The sequence below is a fragment of the Papaver somniferum genome, unplaced genomic scaffold (assembly GCF_003573695.1).
Source record: "Papaver somniferum cultivar HN1 unplaced genomic scaffold, ASM357369v1 unplaced-scaffold_89, whole genome shotgun sequence".
Taxonomy (NCBI): domain Eukaryota; kingdom Viridiplantae; phylum Streptophyta; class Magnoliopsida; order Ranunculales; family Papaveraceae; genus Papaver; species Papaver somniferum.
The window spans coordinates 685,098-696,218 of NW_020651970.1; positions in this window are offsets into that span (position 1 = coordinate 685,098).

The window sequence follows — 11,121 nt, forward strand, 5'->3', positions numbered from 1 at the left end:
GATCACCCAGAACTAATCCAAATCCTAACAAATTTCATCTATCTTGAATCAAATAGAAAGACAAAGCCAACACAAAAAGAAAGAGTTCATAAAAATGTTGAATTTTATATACGTTAACTCAAAAAAATCTAGACACTTCGTTATAAGTCTGAAATTGATTTCTGAGACTAAATTTTAAACTAGATAAACTCATCTTTAACAGAAAAAGTTTGAAAAATGTATTGTAATTACAATTAATATGTTCTAAGGCAATACGTCTAGTAAAAATTGCATTTTTATGTACGTTGATTCAAGAAAATATGAAGAAAGTCAAATTTCACAATAGAAGAAAGATGAAAGACCATGCAGAACTAATCCAAATCCTAACAAATTGCATCTATCTTGAATCAAATAGAAAGAGAAAACCAATATAAAAAGAAAGAGTTCATTAAAATGCTGAATTTTATATACGTTAACTCAAAAAAGTCTACATATTTCGTTATAAGTCGGAAATTGATTTCTGAGACTAAATTGTAAACTAGATAAACTCATCTTTAACAGAAAAAGTTCGAAAAATGTATTGTAATTACAATTAATATGTTCTAAGGCAATACGTCTAGTAAAAATCGCATTTCTATGTACGTTGATTCAAGAAAATATGAAGGAAGTCAAATTTCACAATAGAAGAAAGATGAAAGACCATGCAGAACTAATCCAAATCCTAACAAATTTCATCTATCTTGAATCAAATAGAAAGACAAAGCCAACACAAAAAGAAAGAGTTCATAAAAATGTTGAATTTTATATACGTTAACTCGAAAAAGTTTACACACTTCGTTATAAGTCGGAAATTGATTTCTGAGACTAAATTGTAAACTAGATAAACTCATCTTTAATAGAAAAAGTTTGAAAAATGTATTGTAATTACAATTAATATGTTCTAAGGCAATACGTCTAGTATAAATTGCATTTCTATGTATGTTGATTCAAGAAAACATGAAGGAAGCAGAATTTCACAATAGAAGAAGGATGAAAGATCACGCAGAACTAATCCAAATCCTAACAAATTTCATCTATCTTGAATCAAATAGAAAGACAAAGCCAACATAAAAAGAAAGAGTTCATAAAAATGTAGAATTTTATATACGTTAACTCAAAAAAGTCTACACACTTCGTTATAAGTCCGAAATTGATTTCTGAGACTAAATTGTAAACTGGATAAACTCATCTTTAACAGAAAAAGTTTGAAAAATGTATTGTAATTACAATTAATATGTTCTAAGGAAATATGTCTAGTAAAAATTGCATTTCTATGTACGTTGATTCAAGAAAATATGAAGGAAGTCAAAATTCACAATAGAAGAAGGATGAAAGACCATGCAGAACTAATCCAAATCCTATCAAATTTCATCTATCTTGAATCAAATTGAAAGACAAAGCTAACACAAAAAGAAAGAGTTCATTAAAATGCTGAATTTTATATACGTTAACTCAAAAAAGTCTACAAATTTCGTTATAAGTCGGAAATTGATTTCTCAGACTAAATTGTAAACTAGATAAACTCATCTTTAACAGAAAAAGTTTGAAAAATGTATTGTAATTACAATTAATATGTTCTAAGGCAATACGTCTAGTGAAAATTGCATTTCTATGTACGTTGATTCAAGAAAATACGAAGGAAGTCAAAATTCACAATAGAAGAAGGATGAAAGACCATTCAGAACTAATCCAAATCCTAACAAATTTCATATATCTTGAATCAAATATAAAGACAAAGCCAACACAAAAAGAAATAGTTCATAAAAATGTTGAATTTTATATACGTTAAACTCAAAAAAGTCTACACATTTCGTTATAAGTCGGAAATTGATTTCTGAAACTAAATTGTAAACTAGATAAACTCATCTTTAACAGAAAAAGTTTGAAAAATGTATTGTAATTACAATTAATATGTTCTAAGGCAATACGTCTAGTAAAAATTGCATTTCTATGTACGTTGATTCAAGAAAATATGAAGGAAGTCAAATTTCACAATAGAAGACGTATGAAAGACCATGCAGAACTAATCCAAATCCTAACAAATTCATCTATCTTGAATCAAATAGAAAGACAAAGTTAACACAAAAAGAAAGAGTTCATAAAAATGTTGAATTTTATATACGTTAACTCGAAAAAGTCTACACATTTCGTTATAAGTCGGAAATTGATTTCTAAGACTAATTTGTAAACTAGATAAACTCATCTTTAACAGAAAAAGTTTGAAAAATGTATTGTAATTACAATTAATATGTTCTAAGACAATACGTCTAGTAAAAATTGCATTTCTATGTACGTTGATTCAAGAAAATATGAAGGAAGTCAAATTTCACAATAGAAGAAAGATGAAAGACCATGCAGAACTAATCCAAATCCTAACAAATTTCATATATCTTGAATCAAATAGAAAGACAAAGCCAACACAAAAAGAAAGAGTTCATAAAAATGTTGAATTTTATATACGTTAACTCAAAAAAGTCTACACATTTCGTTATAAGTCGGAAATTGATTTCTGAAACTAAATTGTAAACTAGATAAACTCATCTTTAATTGAAAAAGTTTAAAAAATATATTGTAATCACAAATAATATGTTCTAATACATTACGTCTAGTAAAAATTGCATTTCTATGTACGTTGATTCAAGAAAATATAAAGGAAGTCAAATTTCACAATAGAAGAAGGATGAAAGACCATGCAGAACTAATCCAAATCCTGACAAATTTCAACTATCTTGAATCAAATAGAAAGACAAAGTTAACACAAAAAGAAAGAGTTCATAAAAATTTTGAATTTTATATACGTTAACTCAAAAAAGTGTACACACTTCGTTATAAGTATGAAATTAATTTATGAAATTAAATTGTAAACTAGATAAACTCATCTTTAACAGAAAAAGTTTGAAAAATGTATTGTAATTACAATTAATATGTTCTAAGGCAATACGTCTAGTAAAAATTTCATTTCTATGTACGTTGATTCAAGAAAATATGAAGGAAGCAGAATTTCACAATAGAAGAAGGATGAAAGATCACGCAGAACTAATCCAAACCCTAACGAATTTCACCTATCTTGAATCAAATAGAAAGACAAAGCCAATACAAAAATAAGAGTTCATAAAAATATTGAATTTTGTATACGTTAACTCAAAAAACTGTACACATTTCGTTAAAAGTCAGAAATTGATTTCCAAGACTAAATTGTAAACTAGATAAACTCATTTTTAACAAAAAAAAAGTTTGATAAATATATTGTAATTACAATTAATATGTTCTAAGGCAATAAGTCTAGTAAAAATTTCATTTCTATGTACGTTGATTCAAGAAAATATGAAGGAAGCGGAATTTCACAATAGAAGAAGGATGAAAGATCACCCAGAACTAATCCAAATCCTAACAAATTTCATCTATCTTGAATCAAATAGAAAGACAAAGCCAACACAAAAAGAAAGAGTTCATAAAAATGTTGAATTTTATATACATTAACTCAAAAAAGTCTACACACTTCGTTATAAGTCTGAAATTGATTTCTGAGACTAAATTGTAAACTAGATAAACTCATCTTTAACAGAAAAAGTTTGAAAAATGTATTGTAATTACAATTAATATGTTCTAAGGCAATACGTCTAGTGAAAATTGCATTTCTATGTACGTTGATTCAAGAAAATACGAAGAAAGTCAAAATTCACAATAGAAGAAGGATGAAAGACCATTCAGAACTAATCCAAATCCTAACAAATTTCATCTATCTTGAATTAAATAGAAAGACAAAGTCAACACAAAAAGAAAGAGTTCATAAAAATGTTGAATTTTATATACGTTAACTCAAAAAAGTCTACACATTTCGTTATGATTTCTGAAACTAAATTGTAAACTAGATAAACTCATCTTTAATTGAAAAAGTTTGAGAAATATATTGTAATCACAAATAATGTTCTAATACATTACGTCTAGTAAAAATTGCATTTCTATGTACGTTGATTCAAGAAAATATAAAGGAAGTCAAATTTCACAATAGAAGAAGGATGAAAGACCATGCAGAACTAATCCAAATCCTGACAAATTTCATCTATCTTGAATCAAATAGAAAGACAAAGTTAACACAAATAGAAAGAGTTCATAAAAATTTTGAATTTTATATATGTTAACTCAAAAAAGTGTACACACTTCGTTATAAGTATGAAATTAATTTATGAAATTAAATTGTAAACTAGATAAACTCATCTTTAACAGAAAAAGTTTGAAAAATGTATTGTAATTACAATTAATATGTTCTAAGGCAATACGTCTAGTAAAAATTTCATTTCTATGTACGTTGATTCAAGAAAATATGAAGGAAGCAGAATTTCACAATAGAAGAAGGATGAAAGATCACGCAGAACTAATCCAAACCCTAACGAATTTCACCTATCTTGAATCAAATAGAAAGACAAAGCCAATACAAAAATAAGAGTTCATAAAAATATTGAATTTTGTATACGTTAACTCAAAAAACTGTACACATTTCGTTAAAAGTCAGAAATTGATTTCCAAGACTAAATTGTAAACTAGATAAACTCATTTTTAACAAAAAAAAAGTTTGATAAATATATTGTAATTACAATTAATATGTTCTAAGGCAATAAGTCTAGTAAAAATTTCATTTCTATGTACGTTGATTCAAGAAAATATGAAGGAAGCGGAATTTCACAATAGAAGAAGGATGAAAGATCACCCAGAACTAATCCAAATCCTAACAAATTTCATCTATCTTGAATCAAATAGAAAGACAAAGCCAACACAAAAAGAAAGAGTTCATAAAAATGTTGAATTTTATATACGTTAACTCAAAAAAATCTAGACACTTCGTTATAAGTCTGAAATTGATTTCTGAGACTAAATTTTAAACTAGATAAACTCATCTTTAACAGAAAAAGTTTGAAAAATGTATTGTAATTACAATTAATATGTTCTAAGGCAATACGTCTAGTAAAAATTGCATTTTTATGTACGTTGATTCAAGAAAATATGAAGAAAGTCAAATTTCACAATAGAAGAAAGATGAAAGACCATGCAGAACTAATCCAAATCCTAACAAATTTCATATATCTTGAATCAAATAGAAAGACAAAGCCAATATAAAAAGAAAGAGTTCATTAAAATGCTGAATTTTATATACGTTAACTCAAAAAAGTCTACATATTTCGTTATAGGTCGGAAATTGATTTCTGAGACTAAATTGTAAACTAGATAAACTCATCTTTAACAAAAAAAAAGTTTGATAAATATATTGTAATTACAATTAATATGTTCTAAGGCAATAAGTCTAGTAAAAATTTCATTTCTATGTACGTTGATTCAAGAAAATATGAAGGAAGCGGAATTTCACAATAGAAGAAGGATGAAAGATCACCCAGAACTAATCCAAATCCTAACAAATTTCATCTATCTTGAATCAAATAGAAAGACAAAGCCAACACAAAAAGAAAGAGTTCATAAAAATGTTGAATTTTATATACGTTAACTCAAAAAAGTCTACACACTTCGTTATAAGTCTGAAACTGATTTCTGAAACTAAATTGTAAACTAGATAAACTCATCTTTAACAGAAAAAGTTTGAAAAATGTATTGTAATCACAAATAATATGTTCTACGGCATTACGTCTAGTAAAAATTGCATTTCTATGTACATTGATTAAAGAAAATATGAAGGAAGTCAAATTTCACAATAGAAGAAGGATGAAAGACCATGCAAAACTAATCCAAATCCTAAAAAATTTCATCTATCTTGAATCAAATAGAAAGACAAAGCCAACACAAAAAGAAAGAGTTCATAAAAATGTTGAATTTTACATACGTTAACTCAAAAAAGTCTACACATTTCGTTATAAGTCGGAAATTGATTTCTGAGACTAAATTGTGAACTAGATAAACTCATATTTAACATAAAAGTTTGAAAAAGGTATTGTAATTACAATTAATATGTTCTAAGGCAATGCGTCTAGTAAAAATTGCATTTCTATGTACGTTGATTCAAGAAAATATGAAGGAAGTCAAATTTCACAATAGAAGAAAGATGAAAGACCATGCAGAACTAATCCAAATATTAACGAATTTCATCTATCTTGAATCAAATAGAAAGACAAAGCCAATATAAAAAGAAAGAGTTCATTAAAATGCTGAATTTTATATACCTTAAATCAAAAAAGTCTACACATTTCGTTATAAGTCGGAAATTGATTTCTGAGACTAAATTGTAAACTAGATAAACTCATCTTTAACAGAAAAAGTTTGAAAAATGTATTGTAATTACAATTAATATGTTCTAAGGCAATACGTCTGGTAAAAATTGCATTTCTATGTACGTTGATTCAAGAAAATATGAAGGAAGTCAAATTTCACAATAGGAGAAAGATGAAAGACCATGCAGAACTAATCCAAATCCTAACAAATTTCATCTATCTTGAATCAAATAGAAAGACAAAGCGAATATAAAAAGAAAGAGTTCATTAAAATGCTGAATTTTATATACGTTAACTCGAAAAAGTCTACATATTTCGTTATAAGTCGGAAATTGATTTCTGAGACTAAATTGTAAACTAGATAAACTCATCTTTAACTGGAAAAATTTGAAAAATGTATTGTAATCACAATTAATATGTTCTTAGGCAGTACGTCTAGTAAAAATTGCATTTCTATGTACGTTGATTCAAGAAAATATGAAGCAAGTCAAATTTCACAATAGAAGAAGGATGAAAGACCATGCGAAACTAATCCAAATCCTAACAAATTTCATCTATCTTGAATCAAATAGAAAGACAAAGCCAACACAAAAAGAAAGAGTTCATAAAGATGTTGAATTTAATATACGTTAACTCAAAAAATTCGACACACTTTGTTATAAGTAAGAAATTGATTTCTGAGACTAAATTGTAAACTAGATAAACTCATCTTTAACAGAAATTTTTTTAAAAATGTATTGTAATTACAATTAATATGTTCTAAGGCAATACGTCTAGTAAAAATTGCATTTTTATGTACGTTGATTCAAGAAAATATGAAGGAAGTCAAATTTCACAATAGAAGAAAGATGAGAGACCATGCAGAACTAATCCAAATCTTAACGAATTTCATCTATCTTGAATCAAATATAAAGACAAAGCCAATATAAAAAGAAAGAGTTCATTAAAATGCTGAATTTTATATACGTTAACTCAAAAAAGTCTACATATTTCGTTATAAGTCGGAAATTGATTTCTGAGACTAAATTGTAAACTAGATAAACTCATCTTTAACAGAAAAAGTTTGAAAAATGTATTGTAATTACAATTAATATGTTCTAAGGCAATACGTCTAGTAAAAATTGCATTTCAATGTACGTTGATTCAAGAAAATAAGAAGGAAGTCAAATTTCACAATAGGAGAAAGATGAAAGACCATGCAGAACTAATCCAAATCCTAACAAATTTCATCTATCTTGAATCAAATAGAAAGACAAAGCCAATATAAAAAGAAAGAGTTCATTAAAATGCTGAATTTTATATACGTTAACTCGAAAAAGTCTACACATTTCGTTATAAGTCGGAAATTGATTTCTGAGACTAAATTGTAAACTAGATAAACTCATCTTTAACTGGAAAAATTTGAAAAATGTATTGTAATCACAATTAATATGTTCTTAGGCAGTACGTCTAGTAAAAATTGCATTTCTATGTACGTTGATTCAAGAAAATATGAAGCAAGTCAAATTTCACAATAGAAGAAGGATGAAAGACCATGCGAAACTAATCCAAATCCTAACAAATTTCATCTATCTAGAATCAAATAGAAAGACAAAGCCAACACAAAAAGAAAGAGTTCATAAAGATGTTGAATTTAATATACGTTAACTCAAAAAAGTCGACACACTTCGTTATAAGTAAGAAATTGATTTCTGAGACTAAATTGTAAACTAGATAAACTCATCTTTAACAGAAATTTTTTTAAAAATGTATTGTAATTACAATTAATATGTTCTAAGGCAATACGTCTAGTAAAAATTGCATTTCTATGTACGTTGATTCAAGAAAATATGAAGGAAGTCAAATTTCACAATAGAAGAAAGATGAGAGACCATGCAGAACTAATCCAAATCTTAACGAATTTCATCTATCTTGAATCAAATATAAAGACAAAGCCAATATAAAAAGAAAGAGTTCATTAAAATGCTGAATTTTATATACGTTAACTCAAAAAAGTCTACATATTTCGTTATAAGTCGGAAATTGATTTCTGAGACTAAATTGTAAACTAGATAAACTCATCTTTAACAGAAAAAGTTTGAAAAATGTATTGTAATTACAATTAATATGTTCTAAGGCAATACGTCTAGTAAAAATTGCATTTCTATGTAAGTTGATTAAGGAAAATATGAAGGAAGTCAAATTTCACAATAGAAGAAGGATGAAAGACCATGCAGAACTAATCCAAATCCTAACAAATTTCATCTATCTTGAATCAAATAGAAAGACAAAGCCAACACAAAAAGAAAGAGTTCATAAAAATGTTGAATTTTATATACGTTAACTCAAAAAAGTCTACACATTTTGTTATAAGTCGGAAATTGATTTCTGAGACTAAATTGTAAACTAGATAAACTCATATTTAACAGAAAAAGTTTGAAAAATGTATTGTAATCACAAATAATATGTTCTAAGGCAATGCGTCTAGTAAAAATTGCATTTCTATGTACGTTGATTCAAGAAAATATGAAGGAAGTCAAATTTCACAATAGAAGAAGGATAAAAGACCATGCAGAACTAATCCAAATCCTAACAAATTTCATCTATCTTGAATCAAATAGAAAGATAAAGCCAACACAAAAAGAAAGAGTTCATAAAAATGTTGAATTTTATATACGTTAACTCAAAAAAGTCTACACATTTCGTTATAAGTCGGATATTGATTTCTGAGACTAAATTGTAAACTAGATAAACTCATCTTTAACTGAAAAAGTTTGAAAAATGTATTGTAATCACAAATAATATGTTCTAAGGCATTACGTCTAGTAAAAATTGCATTTCTATGTACGTTGATTCAAGAAAATATGAAGGAAGTCAAATTTCACAATAGAAGAAGGATGAAAGACCATGCAGAACTAATCCAAATCCTAAAAAATTTCATCTATCTTGAATCAAATAAAAAGACAAAGCCAACAAACAAAGAAAGAGTTCATAAAAATTTTGAATTTTATAAACGTTAACTCAAAAAAGTCTACACACTTCGTTATAAGTCGTAAATTTATTTCTGACACTAAATCGTAAACTAGATAAACTCATCTTTAACAGAAAAAGTTCGAAAAATGTATTTTAATCACAAATAATATGTTCTAAAGCATCACGTCTAGTAAAAATTGCATTTCTATGTACGTTGATTCAAGAAAATATGAAGGAAGGCAAATTTCACAATAGAAGAAGGATGAAAGACCAAGAAGAACTGATCCAGATTCTAAAAAAATTCATTTATTTGAATAAAATTAAAAGACAAAGCCAATACAAAAATAAAGAGTTCATAAAAATAATAAATTTTTTATAAAGTTATCTCAAAAGTCTACACATTTCGTTATAAGTCGGAAGCTGATTTCTGAGACTAAATTGTAAACTAGATAAACTCATCTTTAACAGAAAAAGTTTGAAAAATGTATTGTAATCACAAATAATATGTTCTAAGGCAGTACGTCTAGTAAAAATTGCATTTCTATGTATGTTGATTCAAGAGAAAATGAAGGAAGTCAAATTTCACAATAGAAGAAGGATGAATGACCATGCAGAACTAATCCAAATCCTAACAAATTTCATACATGTTGAATCAAATAGAAAGACAAAGCCAACACAAAAAGAAAGAGTTCATAAAAATGATGAATTTTATATACGTTAACTCAAAAAAGGCTACATCCTTTGTTATAAGTCTGAAGTTGATTTCTGAAACTAAATTGTAAACTAGATAAACTCATCTTTAACATAAAAAGTTTGAAAAATGTAATGTAGTCACAAATAATATGTTCTAAGGCATTACGTCTAGTAAAAATTGCATTTCTATGTACGTTGATTCAAGAAAATATGAAGGAAGTCAAATTTCACAATAGAAGAAGGATGAAAGACCATGCAAAACTAATCCAAATCCTAAAAAATTTCATCTATCTTGAATCAAATAGAAAGACAAAGCCAACACAAAAACAAAGAGTTCATAAAAATGTTGAATTTTACATACGTTAACTCAAAAAAGTCTACACATTTCGTTATAAGTCGGAAATTGATTTCTGAGACTAAATTGTGAACTAGATAAACTCATATTTAACATAAAAGTTTGAAAAAGGTATTGTAATTACAATTAATATGTTCTAAGGCAATGCGTCTAGTAAAAATTGCATTTCTATGTACGTTGATTCAAGAAAATATGAAGGAAGTCAAATTTCACAATAGAAGAAAGATGAAAGACCATGCAGAACTAATCCAAATATTAACGAATTTCATCTATCTTGAATCAAATAGAAAGACAAAGCCAATATAAAAAGAAAGAGTTCATTAAAATGCTGAATTTTATATACCTTAAATCAAAAAAGTCTACACATTTCGTTATAAGTCGGAAATTGATTTCTGAGACTAAATTGTAAACTAGATAAACTCATCTTTAACAGAAAAAGTTTGAAAAATGTATTGTAATTACAATTAATATGTTCTAAGGCAATACGTCTAGTAAAAATTGCATTTCTATGTACGTTGATTCAAGAAAATATGAAGGAAGTTAAATTTCACAATAGGAGAAAGATGAAAGACCATGCAGAACTAATCCAAATCCTAACAAATTTCATCTATCTTGAATCAAATAGAAAGACAAAGCCAATATAAAAAGAAAGAGTTCATTAAAATGCTGAATTTTATATACGTTAACTCGAAAAAGTCTACACATTTCGTGATAAGTCGGAAATTGATTTCTGAGACTAAATTGTAAACTAGATAAACTTATCTTTAACAGAAAAAGTTTGAAAAATGTATTGTAATTACAATTAATATGTTCTAAGGCAATAAATCTAGTAAAAATTGCATTTCTATGTACGTTGATTCAAGAAAATATGAAGGAAGTCAAATTTCA